At 31.5% G+C, this 7,853-nt stretch overlaps 1 non-coding gene across 1 annotated transcript; it reads left to right on the forward strand.

Moving 5' to 3' along the window:
- Positions 1-4,692: 4,692 nt before the first annotated feature.
- Positions 4,693-6,367, forward strand: LOC121113855 (uncharacterized). The gene is made up of 3 exons (XR_011778943.1): positions 4,693-4,919; positions 5,419-5,524; positions 5,585-6,367. It is a non-coding gene; the product is annotated as an uncharacterized protein (transcript).
- Positions 6,368-7,853: the final 1,486 nt, after the last annotated feature.

The following is a 7,853-nucleotide window of genomic DNA, read 5'->3' on the forward strand; positions in this document are numbered from 1 at the left end:
TTCTTTAGTACAAAAAATATGTATATTTCAAAACTCTATGGTAATATTAAGTATAATAAGTAAATCATCTAGCTGTAGGAAATTTAATGTAGAAGAATGATTTATAGGAGTTGTTCTTTCTCTTGATGATTTGATATTTTAATATTTTTTTTTTTTTATTCGAACATTGTTGCAGACTAGTTCTTCGATAGAAAAAAATTTTTTTTTCCCTTTCTAAATTACTTCAATTGATAAAAAATTACATTAATTTTTTTAATATGGAATCCCATGTTTCTAGAGTTAAATATGATAATCATATATGTTCATATGCTGGAGCTTATCTTCCATATAATACATATTTCGTTTGTGAAAATTCCGTAATTTTTTTAACTCCTTCATAATTAAAAAAAAAAATTAAAGACAAGTGTACCATTTAATAGTAGTTTATTAAGTAGAACTTTGAATGTGAAAGATACTTTTGAAGCTTTAATCTGAACACTATTTTTTATCATCTCAATCTGCTATCACTATTATTTAATTATGTATAAGGGACCATAAAGTAATTAATAGCGCGTGTTCTCATAAAGTACGGAGTGTAACAATGAGGGTCTGTTCAGGAGTTGCATGTTAACAACGTGCAAACCCAAAAATTGTTCTGATTTTATCTCAAATCTCCATGTGTAAATGGTTGGCAACAAAACAAAAAAAAGGCAGCTATTACCGCAACTCATTCCAGAAGTTTCAAGGAAAAGTTTTATATTTGGTGGAAATATGACTATGAAAGGTTGGGCTTTATACTATAAATATAATATGTTATTAAATAAATTTAGCATTTCTTCTCTTCTCGATTCTGTTCAAGATTGCTTTTGTATTTACTCACCGCATAACAATCCAAATGGAAAACAAACTCTCGTAATTCAAGGTGTGACTGTATATTTAAAGCATAATTTATAGCCTATAGTCAACAAAAGCAAGTAGGCCTTGCTATAAATTAGACATACACCATCTACCAATACGTATAAAACTTTGTTAGAAAGTAATTATTGTTTTGAGTGTTCTGTCGATTGAATCGAGTCGTTAAGGATCGAGCGGAGTTGATAAGTTAGAAAAGAAATATATATATATATAACTACACATCTCCACATTTATTCATTGTATGCTATGTGTATTCAGGACCGAAGAAACCGGGGGCAGCCACCCCTCACAAAAATTCAATGATATTCCTTTGTTTTTTAAATATCACTAAGGTTATAATTCCGCTCCCAAAATAATACATGCACCCCTCCTTAGCCAAATTTTGGACCCCTTAGATATAAATTGCTTCTTACAGCTCTGTTATTACTTTCTTAATTTTTATGTTCTATAACCGCCATTACTGTTGCCATGGGAGTGTGTATGTGTGTCTCCTTCCTAGGGATAGTTTGGGTCGTGACATAAGTCTGTCATCAACAGATATTAGAATGACCTCGATAGTAATATTACTAATTATAATTGATTGGAAAATCCCTTAAGCACAGCAACACCATGAAACACAAAAAAAATAAAAAATGAAGGAGTTGTTACTCATAAAAAACCTGGCATGGACTCGGGAAAAGTTATTTTATTAAAATCAATTTGCATGAGTTGAAAAACTGTCTGTCTTAGAGATGGAAATATACATATCATTAGGGATATGTATATTTTCAAAATCCTCATGAACATACAATTTCCAAAAGAATATGGTTGTAAACTACAAGATACTAGTCCTCATATTAATTATTACCCTTTATTTTGACAATCGTGATCTCCACAGATGAAAATAAAATAATAATGGAAGAAGCTCAGTTTTTTGCAGCTGCTACCTAAATATGCATACCTATATATGTTTATTATTCTTATATTCCGGAACAGATAAGATATAACATCAAAGCATAAATAATTCCCTACTCTTTGAGAGACAAAGAGTAACAATGAAGGTTTGCTCAGGAGATATAAATGTCTAAGTCATTGACGGACTCGTAGGAGAATTGAAAATCGACAATGAAGTAAATCCTGACTATGTTTTGGTTAGATCCAGAGTGGGATTTCCGTTTGTTTCCCTCATCTAATAGTTGCTTGCGGATAATCTAATGAAACACCATGAGATCTATGCTACTTTACTCCAAAACATTTTTAATTTCATATTTACTGGCTAATTAGGAAATGTTTACCAGTTACGTCTCCAACGTTTAACGTTTTTTATCTTTTATCCATTTTTAATCGTTCTTATATGCTGCTAAAATGATTTTTGTAACATTGTTTTTAGTTGAATTCATAATTAAACTTTACAAAATCATTATCCTTATCCACATAAAACTTTAATGTGTTTTATATCAAACCTTCATAGTATACCTACCCAGTAGTTCACTTACTCAACCCCTTGGGCAAGGTTGATTATGGGGTATTGGAAGGGGCCTTGATGCTCAGAGAAGCAGCAGCTGTGGAATGTATCCTCTCTTAAAGCAAAGCAGCTCACCTGGTTAACCCTAGGGCTGTAAATGGATTATGTGTGTTTGAAAGGGTCCTTGATGCCTTGTGAAACAGCGACAAAAAAAAATTACCTGCATTCAAGCCAAGAAGTTCACTTGCATATCCCGTAGGCCAGGATGTATTAAGACATATTCGATGGGGGTTCTTTAGCAAAGGAAAGTAGCAGCGGTTGAATTTATACTACCTTGAAGACCAACAGTTCACCTGCGTAACCTGTGAGCTGGAGTGTATTATAGGAGATTCGACAGTGTGCTCGATGCTCAGGGAAGAAGTGGCTGTTGAATTTAGACTGCCTTAAATCCCAACAAAAAATATTTTGTTATTTCTAAAAATAATTAACCCAATATACAGTTTATGGACCACCAACTCCAATCTACCTGCATTTAGAAGCGTCCATTTTTTAGGGTTTTAAGTCTTTTTTCCAGGATTAGTGAAGAGTTAAGTGAGTCTAACAATGCAGGTTTCAGTTTCTCAATAGAGACTGAATCCTTTCAAACTGTAGGAAACTTGATATAAAAAGTTTTATCCTGTTGTTTTATTACTTATGTTGGAACTTCATATGGGGATTCGAGAGGGTGTCTTACTCTGTTGATCCGAACCCAGACAAAGTCCGAATTTAATAAAGAATTTTGAATAAATGTTTTTCTTAGAGTTTTCATGAATCTCAGAGAGTGAAAGAAATCAATGATTTTAAAATGCTCTGCTATGGCGTTAAAGTACACAGATTGGGTGTAATACTTCTTCTGTGTGAAATCATCAGTGCCTGTCAAGAAGTGAATGGATTGATAAAATTAGTGTAAGGTGAGATAGTAATTTCTATAAGAACAATGCGGAGCACAGAAAAACAATCTTGCTAAAATGAAAAGTTTGAAAATGTCCATCTTAGTAAAAATTGATGATTTTATCTTTTTAGTTCAATTTACTTTCAGTCTTTGAATAAAGCAACGTATGGCTACAATAAAGGTATGACTTAATGGCTTACATTTATCCAAATAGTGTGATATAACCACGTAGTAGCATCTATTAGGTTTTTTGGAAACATAGACAAAGAAAGGTCCGAAATGCAGAACATAAAAAGAACACTGGTTGATGACAAGAAATGGGAATTCTGTTAACAATCTGTATCCGGAGGACAAAATTTTGCCATCTACGGCCTGAAATGCCACGCTTCAGAACCTTCATACATTGACGTGGGAAACGAAGATGATTTGATATATTTAAAATTATCTCATTGACAATCTACTCAGGGTGTCCAAGTGCAAACAATCCTATTATAATTATCAGTATAAAAGGATAATTATGTAAATAGAAATGTTTTTTTTCAATTAAATTATCCAAAGGGGTCTAAACATTATAAAAAATAATATTTATAATTGTCAATTTGGTTTTCCGCTCCCTCTTTTGCCAGAACAAACCTGTGTAACACTTTGCTAGTTATTAATTTTTACTGAAGCCCTTTCTCCTTCAGATGCATGAAAAATATTCCATAGAGACATCGGATTATTTATTTTGTGATTGATCTCCTCAGTCCAAAATCAATGAATTCGTGGTATTCCTTACGTGAGTTATGAATTAAAAATAGTAGGATAGATGTCCTATTTTCTTGTCTCCTATTTCTCATTTTGTTTTCTCCGGCTTTTTTCTCTATTTATTAACAAATATACACTTGTCAGTTTGTGGGATATTACAATACTCTTTCAAGAATCTCTGTTGCTTACAACCCATTCATACCTTCATGAAATGTTGAAAATATATATAACGACATTGTCATTTTTTAGAGAAATATTTTTTCCTTCAAATGCATGAAAAATATTCTATAGAGATATTCAGATTCTTGTCTTTAATAGCAATTTTTCACGGAAATATTTAAAGAATATGTTCTGAATGTATTTTTTAAAGTTGAACGTACAGATTCGGAGTTTATCCCTTTCTAACGCAGGTAGAATGGAGTTGGCAAGCCCATAAACTGGATATGGGCTGACTTGTTTTTAGTAAGACTATTAAGTTTGGGTAAATTAAATTTTAAAGTGTTTTTGATGTCATAGAAATGTCAACAATATTTTTTCCTACATAAAAGCTGTGTAGAAATACAAACACAAAATTATTTTTTATTCATTCTTTTGGAAATAACAAAAGAACAGTCCCACTTAGCAATAGTTATCGTTGCTATAGAAAATTTATTGTTAACAATATTATTAATAGAAATATATATAACATTTTATTTTCCTACAATTCCTTCCTTAGGACAAATTAGCAACTGTGACATCTGTAACAACACTGGGCTGACATTACGTTACATTCGGAAAACCAAAAGAAATTGGATTATTCGAAGAACCCCCAAAGGTCTATTTCGAGGTCATAGATGTCCCAGGGGGAATCCAGGAAGGTCTGGATAAGGAGTTCATCGAAAAGGTGTGCAACATTACTCTACGGTACGTTACAAGGTTATTTGTCACAGTTGAAAGGAGCTTGAAGTCTGTAACAAGACATTTGAAGTAAAAATATTAAAAATTATAGATTTCATGGTTTTTTGTCTTTGTAAATACAAGTAAAAAAATATACTTCATCTTCGAGCACTGTATTACATCTGCATATTGTACATTAAAAATTCTTTAAAGTAGTCATCCTCCTAAAACCGTCTTAAGAGTTAGAGATATTCTTACAAAGACGAATTTTGTAATTTAAACCTCATAGTAATTAAATTATTCTATACTCTCATTAATTTAGTTGTTATATATATTTTCAACATTTCATGAAGGTATGAATGGGTTGTAAGCAACAGAGACACTTGAAAGAGTATTGTAATATCCCACAAACTGACAAGTGTATATCTATTTTGTATTAAAAAAAACTTTAAATACAGTCATTTTATTTAGTTTTTTCACACGTCGAGATCCTTACAGCTATTATATGCCTAATTTACCATTCTAGTTCTTAGTTTTTATGAGTCAGTATAGTTTAAAACCTTCCAATATGTGGACCAAAATTTTCATTTTATGTACAACATATGTCTCATTGGCAGCTTCCTTCCATACAGGTACGTAGTAATATAAATATTGATTACATTTTCAAAATGTTTATAAGTATTGTATTTAAGTACTGTATGATTCATGTGGATTTTCACCAACAAAGGCATCGATGGGATGCAATCCGAGACAGTACAACAGAATTATTAAAGGACTTGAAGTAGGAGAAGGAGAAATTCCATGGCAAGTAGATCTTGCTATTAGAGACAAGCCAGCACGTGGAAAAGTACACAAGTGCGGTGGATCATTACTCAGTGCATCTTATGTTTTAACTGCGGGGCATTGCATAAATGATAAAACCATTTCGGGGATAAAGTATACTTCAGATCCCAAGAGGTCCTTTGTAAGTAAGAATCTAAATTATGAAAAAGTTGTCAATTTAAAATTCAAATGGATAACCTGTTATATACTTCTGATTTTATCAATTACCCCTCCCTATTTTGAAAATTGAAATTTCATGAGCTGGCAAATGAAAATAAAATGATTTTTTATGTACTTGTTTTTTTGCAACTTTTCCTTCTTAAATAAAGTTAAAAATGTGTCAAATCAGAGGGTATTTAGCCAACTCTTCCCAATGAAACAATTATATTTCAATAATTTAAGAGAGTTATTCATTGTTTAATGCCCATAACTTATTGTAATTCAATCAACCAACGGGCAAATGACTGACTGATAATACTGACGCGTGACAACAAAGTACAATCTACATTTTTGTGGTAGGGAGGTAAGGTGGTGGATCTTTCAGAAATATGTTGTCTATCAACATTTCATGATTTGTAGCACTATCTACTCCGACCTGGATTTCGACCTTTTTTATATGTCTTTTAATTATTTAACTCACATGGCTTACAACTATATTAATGGAAGTTTGTTAACTGTAGCTTTATCTTGGAGGGAATCAAAAGCGAGCAACTGGTCAAAAATACAACATTAAAAGGTTTATATTACATCCATTATACGAAGACACTAGTATATATGTAAAAAACGATATTGGTTTGATTGAAATAGATGGGGAGGTTACATTTACTCCTCTTATACAACCCATTTGTTTGCCCTATGATAAAAATGAAAATATTGAGCTGGAATCTTCAGTCGTAGGTATTATTGTGAATATTTGCTTGTAAACTATTACTTTAGGTGATTATTTTACATATAGTGAGTGGATGGGGTCTACAAGATACAGAAAATAGTTTTTACATTCCCCATCTTATGAGAACTGATGTATTTGTAAAAAATGTATCCAGCACAGAATGTCAAACTTCTTCAACAGGCCTCATTGATCCTAACACAGTATTTTGTGTGAATAATTATCCTTATTCTACTTGTCAAGGAGATTCTGGTGGACCAGTTACACTCGAAAGAAATGGAAGATGCATGCTTGTTGGAGTAATTGCATCAGGGACCAATTGTGGAAGTCTTCGTATAGGCTCAAAGCACATTAGAGTTTCATACTACTTAGATTGGATATACCAACATATCTTGGTAAATTGGCTTAAAAAATTGAATATTAATTATTTATATTTATTCTTCATTTATTTTTTTAGTTATCATGTGTAGAAAACTAATTTTTTTATAAACCTTATAAATTCTGGACATTCAAATGTAGCTGTGTGTCTCAAGATTTAAGAAAATATACTTTCATTGTACACTTCATGTATTTCTAAGAATATATCGATACAAATATAAAGAAGAGTAGAAATCGAGTACGAAATTCATTTATTTTTTGCATTCTTATGTGCTCGGAAAGGTGATGTAAATTGTGTGAATTTGTTGGCTGGCCCCCTTTTTTTTAATGGGTAATCAGAAAAATAAATTTTCTTTTCCTCAATTGTTGTTATTAGTATTTCAATACTGAGTCGTGAATTTATTTTCCTAATGCATGATTATCTAGGAATTATCTATAAGAAAATGAATAAAGATTTCATATACATTCCCTAACATATATATGTATCCTAAAAGGTTCATAATTATGAAATTCTTGTTCTGATGTCTGAAAAACATTAAAAAACAGATAACAAGTAACAATACTATTGAAAGAAATCCCACTCACTAAGTTGTTTAATGAATTTCAATTAGAGGGATTGGTTGTTTCTCACCCTCCTTCCTTATCACGGCTGATTGTTGCTACTGAGATGTCATGTCAGCTAAATTAAATAATGAACATACACAACGTAAACTCGAATAGAAGATGTGCTAATCATTTTTTTTGGATTCTTAATCTTGGAAAATAATCATCGAATGACGAACCACCATAGTAATTTGTTTCTTTCGATGTGCTGGTGTGTTTATAGATTATCTAATTTACTTAAAGTAGAAAAACTATAAATATTCCAACTACAT

This window comes from Lepeophtheirus salmonis, chromosome 2 (genome assembly GCF_016086655.4).
Source record: "Lepeophtheirus salmonis chromosome 2, UVic_Lsal_1.4, whole genome shotgun sequence".
NCBI classification, from domain to species: domain Eukaryota; kingdom Metazoa; phylum Arthropoda; class Copepoda; order Siphonostomatoida; family Caligidae; genus Lepeophtheirus; species Lepeophtheirus salmonis.